Source organism: Adiantum capillus-veneris, chromosome 2 (assembly GCF_014529385.1).
Source record: "Adiantum capillus-veneris isolate H3 chromosome 2, ASM1452938v2, whole genome shotgun sequence".
Lineage (NCBI taxonomy): Eukaryota > Viridiplantae > Streptophyta > Polypodiopsida > Polypodiales > Pteridaceae > Adiantum > Adiantum capillus-veneris.
This window is the reverse complement of record NC_140932.1, coordinates 54,571,189-54,586,421: the sequence shown is the minus strand read 5'-3', so window position 1 is coordinate 54,586,421 and position 15,233 is coordinate 54,571,189. Positions and strand designations below refer to the sequence as shown.

At 43.5% G+C, this 15,233-nt stretch overlaps 1 pseudogene; it reads right to left on the bottom strand.

Moving 5' to 3' along the window:
• Window positions 1-7,482: 7,482 nt before the first annotated feature.
• On the bottom strand, window positions 7,483-15,031 carry LOC147462810 (uncharacterized; annotated as a pseudogene).
• Window positions 15,032-15,233: the final 202 nt, after the last annotated feature.

Below are 15,233 nucleotides of genomic sequence, written 5' to 3'. Positions count from 1 at the left end.
GAGGGCACCAACTCTCATGCAAGCCTCATTGCATTTTGAATGTGTGGGCATCAAGCATTGCAATGTACTTCTATTAAGAATATGAACTTTCCCAGGATTAAATCTATGTAAATTAGCCCAAGTTTTACTCTATGCTTCTCTCTAACAATTAAGTTTTTTTATGTTCAGGTGTTTTGTTCCATCAGAAGACTCCCAATTTTCTAAAATTGAGAGATTTTAACTTTTCTTCAAATTTACATGCACCAATGCTTCTGTTGGAACTTTCCCTTTCGTGAAGGCATTTCTACATGTTCACAAAGAAAGAGAGAGAGAGAGAGAGAGAGAGAGAGAGAGAGAGAGAGAGAGAGAGAGAGAGAGAGAGAGAGAGAGAGAGAGAGAGAGAGAGAGAGAGAGAGAGAGCGAGACAGAGAGTTTGTATACCATATGCAAGTGTAGACCAAGGCATTGACAGCCTAATGTAAATCCATGCAGTTAAGGGCAAGAGTAGACCCAGGCATTAATGGGGGGGGGGGGGGGGGGAAGAGAGAGAGAGAGAGAGAGAGAGAGAGAGAGAGACTTAGTGCTGAAGCATTCAAATATGGTCAATTCACCTCTCATTTACCGCCCATGTGTACATTTCTAGGTTCTTAGAAAAAAGTTCATCTTGAGTGTTCATAGATGGGCAAGAAAAGGGAGATGCAAGGGGGAGAGCTAGTAGCTACGTTTGGTAGCATTGGGACACCGAGTTTTCGTTGTCGTGTGGCTTTGCAGGCATGGGGTGAAAGATGCAAATTGCATACATATTCAAGGTTTTGTCAAATTTATGAACAACATTAGCATCTTTATGCCAGTAAGAGGATGATGGAATGTATGCTAAATGTGGGGTTCGGTGCCTAGAAATGGAGCTACCGCATGCAAGCCGAGTTGTAGTGATGCTGCCCAAATGTATCTTTATAAGCCAAATTAACATGGCGGGCAACGAGCAACAGTGGTGACAAAGAAAGAAGAGCTCACGCTCGACCGCGGTGTGGTACTCCAATGGTGGTGGCCATGAGGCGAGACTTGGAGAGCAGGCTATGGAGACGCTTTCTGGGACCAGTCTCGCTGCATTTGGTGCTGCTCCAAACCCAAGAATGCCACATCATCATACCCCTTCTCACGCCATGTCAGTCACAGCGCCGTGACTGCCATGGAGGGAGGTTTAAAAAGGAGTTTTTTAGGGCTTCGAGGAGGGTGTTAAAGAGGAGGGGGCTTCAAGCAGCAGAAGAAGAAGTGTGTTAAAGCGAAGGAAGGGCTTTGAGGTGGTAAGGGAAAAGTGTGGGGAGAGGAAGGAGGGATGGGCCGCTCCAATCTCTCGGATCCCTCTCTCTTTCGAGCTAACTCTCTCTTGAGCTAACTGTCTCACTCGGCTTCAACAAAGGTTAGGCTATAACCTTCTCTCTCGAATTCCGGAAGGGAGAACGAGGAAAGTCTCCATGAAAGGGGAGTACAGGAAGGAAGAGGCATCACAGAACGGGAAGGGGTGGGCAAGAAGCAAAGGGGGAGGATTATTGAAAGGAAGTGGAAGCTCTTGGCCTCGGTCTCTCTCTCGAGCTCACTCTCGCTCTCATCAAAGAGCAAATATTTTTCCCTCTTGATCTTATATCTCGACGAAGGTAAGCGAGGAGGAGATTGGAACAAAAAAAGAAGGCAAGATAGAATAAAAGGGCATTCAGTGGGATTTCAGCCCTATCAAGAGGATATTTGAAGTCTTGGAGTCAGCCATAGCCATGGAGATCAAGTACTGCATAAGGGATGGGTTTTGCAAGACATAGAGAGGTAAAAATTGACCGGCTAGAGTCAAAAGGGCAAATTTTGGGAACTAAGGAGTAGCAAAATTGTACAGGGTGGGATTGGCCGGACAAGTACAGATTTCTTCCATTGGGTTTGGGATTTCTGAATTGGGTTTGCAAATCAGCAGGCATACCGACGTCGGCGTATGCAACCGATTTGTAACAAGGTTTTCAAATATCAAATTATTGGACGCATCTACTAGTTGTGAGCACCAATTAAGTATCAATATCTACTTTTAGCTTATTTTTCAATGTTATTTGTGTTTCGAGTTGTGATTTTCTCTTATGCTTTCTCTATAAGCATCTCAACATCTTCTTACTAAGACTAAATCGGCCCTAACCACACTAGTCTCCCTTGGTTTGAGACTACACTGACTATCCATCTACAACCAGAGTCTTGGTGCTTTCCCCGTCAACCCTGGAGATGCGCACACTCCGACAATTTGATGAACCCGACGTGAATTTGACCAGGATAGACGGAACCAGCTATGTCAGCAAGCCAAGAGAAAGAGATTCAGCATATTATGGGGTTAATGGCTGCTATTTTGCAGCAGCAGTATGCAAGTCAAGTTTAGAATATTAATCAAAATTTGGGTACCAATTTGAAAACTGAGATCCAAGAATTGCAGCAGTCTGCAAAAAGTGAAATGGGTGGATTTCAAGAGCAGGATAACACAAAAAAAATTCAAGTATCACGGCCAATAATGGAAAATAGGAAATCTGAAGCGTCAGATAACTGGAAACAAGAGATGTTGCTACAATCCTCCTACCCGTGATTGATGATCAACAATTGGATGATCCAATTGCACAAGGGATATGGCAGTATCTAGTGATACATGTTGTTGTATTGTATTCTCTATTACCCTATGATGTAGGGGATATTGAGCTAGCTTTTGATCCAAGAGGAAACAATTATATTTATGGTCTGGGGCAATTGATTGATATTCCATTTGATCCGTGTGGAGATGTGTATGTTCATGGTCTGGGGAAGTTGACTTATATTCCATATGATCTAGGTGGGATTCATGATGATTTATGGGTTGACTAATGCTTATTCTCTACTACAAGGAAATTATTGTGTTTTCCCTATGATCTTGGAGGAGGGAATATTGAAATAAGCCAGTAGGTTGGAAATATTTTCAAAGCCTCTTCACAATGGGGAAGTGCTTAAATGTTTACAAGTTTTTGCTTGCAGTTTGGAATGATGGTTGGCACATACCAGAGGATGTGCAGGTTTAGAGGGGTTGGATATGTCGTGCCTCTTTGTGGGGCACACGTTGAAAGATACAAATTTGCATACATATTTGAGTTTTTGTCAAATTTATGAACAATGTTAGCAGCTGTTATGTCAGTAAAAGAATGATGGAGTGTATGCTAAATGTGGGGTTTGGTGCCTAGAAATGGAGTTTCCACATGCAAGACAATTCATAGTAATGCTACCAAAATGTGATTTTATAAGCCAAATTTGTAGTGTTTGAAGTGCTCTCCATGCCTATCTTTATGGCTCGTCAATCGGAGCTACAGTGAAGAAGTTATGTCAGTTTGAAGCTAGGGCAGTTTGCAGATATGGGCCGGATTGGGCAGCTACTGTTGAAGGTTCAAAGTTGAAGTGAATGCATGGGCCTCATTATTCATCATGTGGAGCATGTTGGTCTTTTCAGATTTCCATTTGGAGCTCTGTTTGCCAAGGTATTGCCAGTTTCTCCCCGGGGTCCAGTTTCGTACCACTTTGGTTGCCTTGGTAAGTGTGCCAATTGTAAATTTTTGGCTGTTGACCACGTTTTGGAATGCGGTAGCATAAGTGATCGAGAAGTATCTTGTTCGGAATGTCATCTCTTATAGTGCATTGATAGTTGGGTGTGCTTGGCATCACCATAGGTGAGATGTAAACTAAATGTGATGATCGTCAATGCTAAGGCCAAGATATATGTCAAATGTGTTGTGACAGGCAATGCTTTGGTTGATATGTCATGCAGAGAAACGCTTTGTCTGATAAATAAATCAAATGTGGTGCCTTTATGAAAGCATGTTAAGTTCTTGTTGAGCTTTGTGTTTTGAAAGTGGTGCCTTGCTAATACATTGGTCGATGTCTACGGCAAATGTGGTGGCTTACAAAAGCGTAAATTCCTTGATGAGGTTTCACTGCAAGATATCATGCTCATGGCAAGGGAGTTACGGGTCATTTCTATCAAATGCGGAGGCCTTTGCAGGTGCCTTTGTCATTGTGCATGCCAAATATGGTGTCTATTGAGGGGCCGCCAGCCGCCCAAAAGCACAAGAAGGAGGGCACCCACTATGGCATAAAGGGCCGCCCATTTGAACAAGTTACAAAGGATTTTTATTTTACATAATGTGAATGGGGGATGAGGAAACATGGTGGGCAGTGAGCAGCAGCACTGAGGAAGAAAGAATAGCTTGCGCCTCCAATGGTGGCGTCCATGAAGCGAGACTTGGAGAGAAGGCTTGCAATGCTTTTTGGGCCCAGTCTCGCCGCATCTGGTGATGCTACAAACCCAAGAATGCCATGTCATCATACCCCTTCTCATGCCACGTCAGTCACGGCACTATGACTTTCATGGAGGGGGTTAAAAAAGGAGTTTTTTAGGGCTTCGAGGAGGGTGTTAAAGAGGAGGGGGCTTCAAGCAGTAGGGGAAGAAGTGTGTGAAAGGGAAGGAAGGGCTTCGAGCTGGTAAAGGAAAAGCGTGGTGAGAGGAAGGAGGGGCGGGCCACTATGATCTCTTGGGATCCATGTCTCTCTCTCCCATTCCGCTTTGACAAAGGTTGGGATTTAACCTTCTCTCTCAAATTCGGGAGGGGAGAACGAGGAAAGTCTACATGCAAGGGGAGTAGAGGAAGGAGGAGGAACCAGAGAACGGGAAGGGGCGGGTAGGAAGCAAAGGGGGAGGATTATCAAAAGGAAGTGGAAGCTCTTCCTCTTGGTCTCTCTCTCGAGCTCACTCTCACTCTCATCAAAGAGAAAATCTTTTTCCTCCTTGCTCTTATATCTCGACGAAGGTAAGCGAGGAGGAGATTGGAACAAAATAAGAAGGCAAGCTGGTATAGAAGGGCATATAGCAGGATTTCAGCCCTATTGAGAGATATTTGAAGTCTTGGAATCAACCATAGCCGTGGAGATCAAGCAGTGCATAAGGGATGTGTTTTCCAAGATAGAGAACAGTAAAAATTGACCGACTAGAGTTAGAAGGGCAAATTTTGGGAACTAAGGAGTATAAAAATTGTACAGGGTGGGATTGGCCTGACAAGTACAGATTACTTCCATTGGGTTGGGGACTTTTGAATTGGGTTTGCAAATCAACAGGCATACCGACGTCGGTGTATGCAACCGATTTGTATTAGGGTTTTCAAATATCAAATTATTGGACGCAATCTACATGTTGTCAGCACCAATTAAGTATCAATATCTACTTTCAGCTTATTTTTCAATGTTATTTGTGTTTTGTGTCATGAATTTCTCTTATGCTTGCTCTATAAGTATCTCTATATCTTCTTACTAACACTAAATCGGCCCTAACCACACTGGTTTCCCTTGGTTTGAGGCTACACTAACTATCCATCTACAGTCAAAATCTCGATGCTTTCTCGGTCGACCTCGGAGACGTGTGCACTCTGACATCGTATAATAGATAACTATATGCTGTCTTGAAGAAAGGGGCACAAATACAAAAAAGGTGGGCAATACACATCTTGTCAAACTCAAGGAGCACATGTTGGAGTTGGATTCTTGCCAAAGCCTTAGAGAGAGAGAGAGAGAGAGAGAGAGAGGGGGGGGGGGGGGGGGGGGGGGGGGGGGGGGGGGGGAAGGTTGAGACCCAAATTAAACCACGAGGGAAAGCTAGGGGAACTCCTTATAGCAAAGAAAGTGGGGGAAAGTAGAAGGGCAAGAGCAAGTGATACTCTGGTAATTTCCCTCTACAACAAGTCTCACTAAAAAGTTTGAATCAGCAATTAGATGCATAATTAAGAAGTATATAAGCTTGAAATTAGTAGAACATTTCCTCTCAATCTGAGGGAGAGAGAGAGTGAGAGAGATAGAGCGAGAAGAAGAAGAAGAGGGTTTTAACGTTGTAGGAAATTATCCCAACAGACTTAAGGATCTATCCGGTGAGAGAGAGTTGAACTCAAGACCCGTTATTAGAGAGAGAGAGAGAGTGAGAGAGAGAGAGGGAGAGAGAGAGAGAGGAGAGAGTTGAGAGAGAGAGAGAGAGAGAGAGAGAGAGAGAGAGAGAGAGAGAGAGAGAAGAGAGAGAGAGAGAGAGAGAGAGAGAGAGAGAGAGAGAGAGAGAGAGAGAGAGAGAGAGAGGGAGGGAGTGGGGGGGGCATTAAGGTGGGTGAGAGAGAGAGAGAGAGACTTTTGTATACCATGCACAAGTGAAAACCAAGGCATTGTTAGCATAGTGTAGACCCAAGCAATTTAGGACAAGAGTATCTTTTGGCAGCAATGGGGGGGGGGGGGGGGGGGGGGGGGGGCTTTGCACGCCATATGAAAATATAAACTTAGGCATTCCAAGGCAGGTGCGAGAGAGAGAGAGAGAGAGAGAGAGAGAGAGAGAGAGAGAGAGAGAGAGAGAGAGAGAGAGAGAGAGAGAGAGAGAGAGAGAGAGACGAGAGAGAGAGAGAGACTTTGTATGCCACATGCAGGTGTAAACACAAGCATTACAAGGCAAGTGTAAACCAAGGCATTAATATCCCACTATAAACCTAGGCAGTATAGGGCAAGAGTAAACCGAGGCAACAAGGGGGAGGGAGAGAGAGAGAGAGAGAGAGAGTTTTTACCCAAAGCCATTAACAAAAACTCCTTTGCTAGTTAGAAGCTTCAGCATAGTTAGGTACAGCATTGGGGCAAAGACATTAACATTCAAAACATGGCAACTCATAGTAATAAGTTGAGAGATGTAATACAAAAAAGCTGAATCAATGCAGCTGGCCTAAACCGACCTCAGCAATGCAAGGATAGCCACTTCCCAAGGGGTGCCACCATCTCCACTTAGGTGTGATGTGGAGTCCTCATCCATTGACACCTTCTCACCTACCTCACCTTCCCCATCCCCATCCATTGATGCATCCTCGCCTTTAGTGCCAGTAGCATCCCCTTCATCACTTACATCCACACTGTCTCCATCATCCCTACTATCCTCCCCATCATCCTCGCCACCCCCATCATTGTTACCACTGTCACTCCCGCTACTATCTCCATCATCCCCATTGCCTCCAGTCCCTTCATCACTCCCATCCCCATCTCCCCCTTCTTCATGATCCTCTCGACCTTGTTCGTCACTCCCTTGGTCATCATCAACTGCTTCATCATTCCCGCCGTCATCATCACTGGTATCATCTTCCTCCCCTATCTCTTCATCCTCACTTATGGGACTCAAGCTCTGAACACACCGCTGCAAAAATAGGTTATGTAAACCCGGGCAATGTTAGACGGTGTAGACCCAGGCATTGATGGGCAACAAAGTGAGAGAGAGAGAGAGAGAGAGAGAGAGAGAGAGAGAGAGAGAGAGAGAGAGAGAGGGAGAGAGAGACTCACATGGCATTCTTAGCCTTGCCGTATCTTCTTCACTATAGAATATTTCTTCATCTCTTGCATAGCATCAGCCTTTTGCATACGAGCCGCCACAAAGTCAAGGATAAAGTCATCTTTGGTGCATCATACTTTCTTCTTGTTGATACAATCCCAAGCTTCCAAGCCCCTAATGAGGACCCTTGCTTGAAAAGTCGTTGGGACTCAACTCGTACTTGCGGTCCATGTCTTCAAATCACTTTGCCGCACATAACATATCTCTTTGTCTATAATTTGGAATGGGGTTTAAAGCAGCACCAATCACCCTCCCTCCCACTCTATGTGGAATCTCTACCCTCAGCCCATGTTTCTTACAAAGGTGGTCCACCATAGGTTATTGCTTCTCCATCCATGTGTTTCTACTTGGGTAAGCCCGATCTGTTCGGCACATCCGGACGAGCTTCCCATCAACATAAATCTCTGCTGCATATGGTCGAGATGACTTCAATGAGTCGGCTCTCCGCACCTATATAAAAGAACATACCTGCATAACTTCAAAAATGGTAGGCAGCCCTTGTTAACCCAAATGTAAACCTGGGCATGCCCAAGACTAAATGTAGACCCGGGTCAGAGAGGGACTCACAGAACTGATGCTCAATGGTTGAGAGGTTTTGGCCTTCGTTCTCTAGGATGTAGACCCTAAACCGGCCCCTGCTACTTCAAGAATCTTTCTCTTACTGCCTTTGTCTTCTTTGCAGTGGCAATTGCAGCATTTGGCTTGGGCTTCTTCTGTAGGTGAAGCTTTCCCTTCCCCTTTTCACTGGCCACCTTGGGATGTTTCTACTACATACGGAAAGTGAAAAAGGCCCTGCAAAATAGAGCAAACAGCATATTGCAAGCCATAAGCAAACGGAATTTCATACCTGGCACATCCACGAGTACATAACCAACGTTGCACACAAACAAAGAGAGATAGAGAGCGGGAGAGAGCGAGAGAGCACGTGCAAGTGCACCTCCTAGAGCGGAGTGCTACGCCGGCACGGCGAGAGATAGGAGAGGAGAGGGGAGAAGAAAAACGCGGACACTGGGTGCAATCACCCCTCGTGCAAGAGTGACCATTTCCCTCTTGCACGTTGTCGAGAAATTTGCGGTCTTGCCAGGAAAGCACCGGGCTTATGGCTGTGAGAGTTTGTGAGAGAACTCGACAAAAACTATATGAAGGAGTTAAACCATAGATGCCATGAAGACTAGGGTTTGGAAAGAAGTACAATCAAAGAAGCCCACCCATTCTCTCTTGCACTCACACGCACAAAGAAAGAACACAAAAGAAAATGTCAAAATAACACAAAGATGAAAACATCAAGTCTATGGTCATATCGTATCATGGGTAATATGAAAGGGTTAACAGATGAGTTAATGGCATTCAATCTTGGCTGCCTAAATAGGCTACGAATTGTTCTTTGGAATTGTAGTTTTGTGCTTACCATAATATATATATTTTGTTTAGTGATTGGGATTAATTGTGTGTACAAATCCTCTTGGTTCATAGCAAGATAACTACGCTTACGTCAAAAGAAAAGTTATAGTCTATGAGAGGTAGTATGATGGGATCCGGTGATAGAAGTATTTCATTGAGCCTTTCTGGGCCAAAGAGAAACACTATACGTTGTTGAAAGTGTACTTTACGGCTAATCCATACGTTAATTCTAATAGATCATACAGAGTGAAAGCGATAGAAATTATCATCATGTGGGTTATTCATTTAGGATAGTATGTGAGAAATGTAGATATGAGAGAAGTGAAGAGATGATAAGTTTCCCTCCCAAGCCCTATTCTTGCCCGTAAGCAATAAGGATACTGCAGGGAGAGATGTACCTGTAGCAAAGAGAACCTAGAGAGGATGAATTACTAAGAATGAGAGAGATAGGTTTGGTTAAGGGGATGAGATTAGATACATATATATATGTTGGATTAGAGATGAAAATGAAAACAACAAGAAATCAAGAAAACATCAATGTAGAACACATCTTACTTAAAACCCTTCGGCACCATTATTGATGGGAGAGAGAAGAAGAGGGGAGAATTCAACGTTGATTGATACACCAAGTACAACACCTTCTTTGATTAGAGTTGATCCTCCAAGGATGGCGTACAAGAATGGCTAGTTTTCCTCTAGGAGAAAGTGTAGGCTTGGGCTTATGTTAATGGGGCTAAGTACAATTAGGCATTACTACTCACTCCCTCAAGAATTCCTCTCATCAATGTCTTGAATGCTTGAGTTCCTTCCAAGGAAGAAGAGGTCCCCTTTAATAGGTGAAGGGAACCCACAAGGGTTTACACAAGAAGAGAGGAGCCAGTGTGAACAGGAATTGGAAAAGTTGGAAATGAGCTGTCCCTGCATGATGTGGGCAGACTGGGGTCCAGTATTTTGATCATATCTCCTCAACCATAGCTCCAAATAAAAAAGTAAAAATATGGGCAGAAACTTCAGCTCATTAGCTACGATTTTCATTTTAAAATCATTTTCCAATTCAGATTGGAACCTTGTGTAAACAATTCATCAAAATAGGGTCCATTTCTGGCAGCAAAAGTCTTCATGTGGTCCCCTTAGCCTAGACTTTCATTTGATTCCAAAGGACACCTCATGCCATATGAAAGCATGACATTGCTCCTTGACAAAGTTTTGTAATCATGCTTGCAATAATGCATTAAAATAAGTGTATCTTTGAAATCATGCCACCTAGTGTCCCACTAGGATTTGATTCCCTCCTAGTAGCTATTTAAAAAGAAATATAAGAAAAATATAAAAAACACATAGAATATATATAGATTGGAAATTACTCTAGATATAGGATCTAGATAGGGTGTGAGATAATAATGAGATGGTAGAAAGAAAGAATCAATGCTTTTTGCCCCAAGTTAAAGAGGTGGAGCTATTGACACTTTTCCCATAGTATTTTTTGATGGTAAAGTAAGAATACATTACCCTTGAGATAAATAATAAGATGAGATAGAAAGCTTATTTTTATACTTACATATGCATATGTACATTATAGGAAATATAATTATGTATCTAAAAAGTTACAAGATAACTCTTGTAGCATGTGTTCCCACTATGTACATGTCACAGCACGACAACGTATTTGTTTTATAGATTTTCTGAATGGTCAAAATGAATACAAACTGGTCGGCGGGTCATAAATGGCCAAAGCTCATAAAGAGCACTTGAATAATAAAATGTACATCAAATATATTTCTGTTCACTTGGGCCTAGCCCGGTCAAACCTTTTCCACCTGTCAGCTACAATATATATTAAAATATTAATTCCATTACATACCTCTCCGTTGGAAAGCAAATGTCCTCAGTTGCGAGGGATAAGAATCTGCAAACAAAAACTTGTCAAAAATAATGATTAGAAATCTGTGTTGAAAATGGCACAAAGTAAAATAGAAATTCATAAAATTAAATAACATTGCCAATGGTTGACGTCACCCACATATTGCCTATTGTAGTGTCCCATACCACTAGAATAAGTAGTATATGTCATATCGTGATGAATCGGGATATTATCACACTCATTATGCAATTAGTCAATTTTCATCAATCTCAAGTCTAACTCCACAAATACTATCGCGACAGGAAATCATCATATATCCATTCCAAATCCAAATTCAAACATATGTCATTTTGTATACCCTGGTAACAAAATCATACGAGTTACAGTGGTGGCCACTCACTGCAACATGATTTTTTGAGTGGTGTTGCCTAAATCGGCGAATCTACATCAATAAGACGTGCTGCCTAAATGGGCGAATCTGCACTAAAGCTGCCTAAATCAGCGAATTTGCATTTGATAGTGTTTAAAAATCATGAATCTGCAATTTATCAATGTGCTGTCTAAATCGGCAAATCTGCACCAAGATGAGTATCTACACACTGCCTAAATCGGCGAGTCTGTGTGCATGTGACCAATGGACTAGACAACGCATAATAAAATATTTGCCACCTGTGTGATACAATACTGGAGTACGTTTGAGTGCAAAAGTACTTACAAATTATTGCCATCATTCCAAAGCACCTTAGCTTATATAAATAGTTTTATAGATCAGTGAAAAAAAATCATCACATAAGGGATGCCATTTAGTGTAAGTGCAAGCGATGTAAATTCCACAATTCATAAGATAATATATGTAAACAAAATATGAAACCCATGAGTGAGGTTGATGTACGGTACGTACCGTTTGCTAGCACAACACTTGACAAGTAAAGGTATTTTCACAAATCAAATTAACATTGCAATGCTCAGCTATAGTTGGAAGAAATCACTACCTGGATTGTCACTTAGTCTCTAAAATGATATCATTACATAAGAAATTAAATATAAACATTGGATTTGATTGAACATCAAGGACTTGCCTTTCTTAAAGTTATATGCTGTGCAGCTTGAGATGATCATGGCATGGTAGGTGATAGATTTTTAATATGCATATAGCCATGAAATAAAGAAGAATAAGCTTCTTATTTTCACAACACTAACGTGATACATTTTCATAGTGTGAGATCGAGGGGTGCACTATCGTAGCATGTGATCGGCAACAATTGCAACAAGTTCAGTGTCAGCAGTAGCTATGGTAGCAACAAGCCAGCAAGCATACACCAACTCCCCCCTCATGCGATTTGGCATGTGGACAGTAGCCAATAGATGCAACGGTGATGCTCACCAATAGTGTGAAGACGTTGTTTATTACATCATAACGGTAGAAGCCATAATAACCAACACGAACGAGTTTCAAGCAAACTGTCGGCCAACAGTGCAAGGGCAAGAGTATACACACACATCTGAAAGACTACTGTCTGAACTCATATCCAACCAATCCTAATTGCATATATCTAACCACAAAGAAAGCAGTATTGACCCTTACCTACAACCTTTGCATTGTAGTTTCACATTTATGGCACCTCAAAATTGGCCAATACATAGACCCCTTTAAAAATCTCTACCATGCACCACTCCCTCTCGCACACTTATAATGACAAATAACTAGACCCAAGAGCAAGAGGAAAGATGGACATAAATCAAAGGGTATAAATCTGTCAAATATGGATGTACAGTGACAAAGTCCATGGAAAAATGACCCTCCTTTGGCATAGGATCTAGAGAATCCATGACCGATAAGCACAAGCAAGATAATGCAGTTGGCTATCTTCCACTTTGGACGTCGGTTCAAAATTTTGATATGCCTTCTTGGACCAAATGTACTCTTTATTTTGACTCGTGGATGCCCACCATAATCTACATTCGGCCCTTTTTTTTTAATGAAAATGGTCGCTCTGCATGCAACCCTTGAAAGTGAGTCCCTTCCTCCTCGTCTCTTCCTGTAGCTTGCAACCTTCCATAGCATGTTGCCTTACACAGTCATCCCAGACTCCCCCTTTTGACTTTCCATAGGTTCCCTCATTTCTTTGCAACTCTGGTTCCTCCTGACACCCTCCAACCCTCATCTCATCTCCCTCCTTCATACCCTCATCATCATCCCCTTCTCCTCATACATGGCCTTGCTCACCATGCCGTTCTACATCTCTCCCCGTAGCAAGCGTACCCTCGGCTTGTCGCTAAGTGGGGGTCTCATCTTTCCTCCTTCTTGCCAACCACGGGCCACCCCTCTGCTCATTGTAATCCTACACACATGTGACAACTCCTTGCTTGTCTGCAGTCGTGTTCCTGAACTGTCCTCCCTACTTTGGATAACCTGCATGCTGCCCCTCTATAATTGTCCACACAGGTGGAGTCGTGGGTTAAGTGAAAAGAGAGGGCGAGAGTGAGAGAGAGAGAGAGAGTTGGCTGGATTCTGACCTGCAGTCGTTGGAGCCGGATCAAAACAGCAGTCGACTGTGCCCATGGGGTGAGAAGTGGGGTGGGGTGGTTGAAGACAAGAGGGAGAGAAGTGGATGGCTGCATGCAAATGTGTGTGTGTGTGTGTGTGTGTGTGTGTGTGTGTGTGTGTGTGTGTGTGTGTGTGTGAGAGAGAGAGAGAGAGTTCAACTGTGTTTGTGTGTGTGTGTGTGTGTGTGGGTGTCTGCATGGTGGTTGGAGTTAGGTAGGGAATCTAGGGTGACGGCTGAAGACAGAGAGAGAGAGAGAGAGAGAGAGAGAGAGAGAGAGAGAGAGAGAGAGAGAGAGAGAGAGAGAGAGAGAGAGAGTTATGTGGCACCAGTTCAGCCACTGCAATAGTAGAGAGCGGAGAGTTTGCATGGCGCCTCTTGTGTGGTAGGCGTCCCCAGCTACGAGAGAGAGTCGGAACTGCAAAGCGAAAAGGCCTACGACTATGTGTGTGTGTGTGTGTGTGTGTGTGTGTGTGTGTTTAAAAATGTAGGCACCCCTAATTCACTACATGGTCGCATGTTGTTGTTGAATCTATCCTCTAGGCAAGGCAACTGGTTGTTAGTGGTCGCTTGATTGTACCTTAGGGAGACACCTCTACCATCCAGTACAAGCGTTATCGCCTCGGCTCCTGACGACAATTCCTAGTTGCTTGGGTTGAAGCCTCAGTCATTAAGGTGTAAACTTCCCCTCCTTACTGTCCCTTTATCAAATTCTTTGATGTGATACCACTCCTACAAATAGAAAGCGCTGCAGGCCTTGCAAAATAGAGCAAATAGCGTATTGCAAGCCATAAGCAAACGGAATTGCATACCTAGCACATCCACGAGTACATAACCAATGTTGCACATGAACAAAGAGAGACAGGGAGCGAGAGAGAGGGAGAGAGCACATGCAGGCGCACCTCCTAGATCGGAGTGCTACGCTGGCACGGCGAGAGAGAGGAGAGGAGAGGAGAGGAGAGAAGAACAACGCGGACACTAGGTGCAATCTCCCCCCCTGCAAGAGTGACCATTTCCCTCTTACATGTATTTGTTTTATAGATTTCTTGAATGGTCAAAATGAATACAAACTGGTTGGCCGGTCATAAATGGCCAAAGCTCATAAAGAGCACCTGAATAATAAAATGTACATCAAATAGATTTCCGTTCACTTAGGCCTAGCCCGGTAAAGCCTTTTCCACTTGTCAGCTGCAATAAATATTAAAATAATTATTCCGTTAGAGTTTCTCTACCTCACGACCCTTCAAGTGGACAGTTGAGGGCTTTTGAACCACATATGAACCTTTCAGTGGACCTTCTCCTTGGGCTTCACAAGAGCCCTTTTTGCATCATAACCCTTCATTGGGACCTTCTTCTTGGGCTTCACAAGGGGCCTCTTCACATTAGAACCCTTCGTTTGGACCTTCTCTCTGGGCTTCACAAGCAGCCTCTTCCCATCCGCACTCTTGGATTGTTATCGTCTAGCTTTTCCATCTGGACCTTCACCAACCTTTGGGTTTAACCTTTGCCACACACAAAACCTTGGGACCAACCCACCTTATAAAGAGAAGCCATGAAATGCAACCTTTTAGCACCACGGACTTGACACTTCAACCCAACCAATCCTAGCATGGCATGAAAACTTGGGCAAGCCCGACGTGTAAACATGGACCCAACACGTAAACCTAGGCGAGCCCGAGTTGGAGAAGGTGAACATACATGCACCCCTCCCTTTGTCGCCAACTCCACAACAGTGGGATCCTCATGCGGCATTTGAGACCCATCCCCGTCCAAAGATATGGTTGTCTTCTTGCCCTTCTCAACACACTACATAAAGAGCAACAGTTAGAGTGCACCCTAATGAGCATGAATAGGCGTAAACCCGAACATACCTACATTTTCTTGGAAGTGGCCTCGTGCAATATTTGGACCACTTTTCTTTCTCCTTCTCAGCACCCTACAATACTCAAAAACAAATTTCAACAAGCACTCCCATGACCATGCCTCTACGCAAATATACCATGAGAGAGATCAT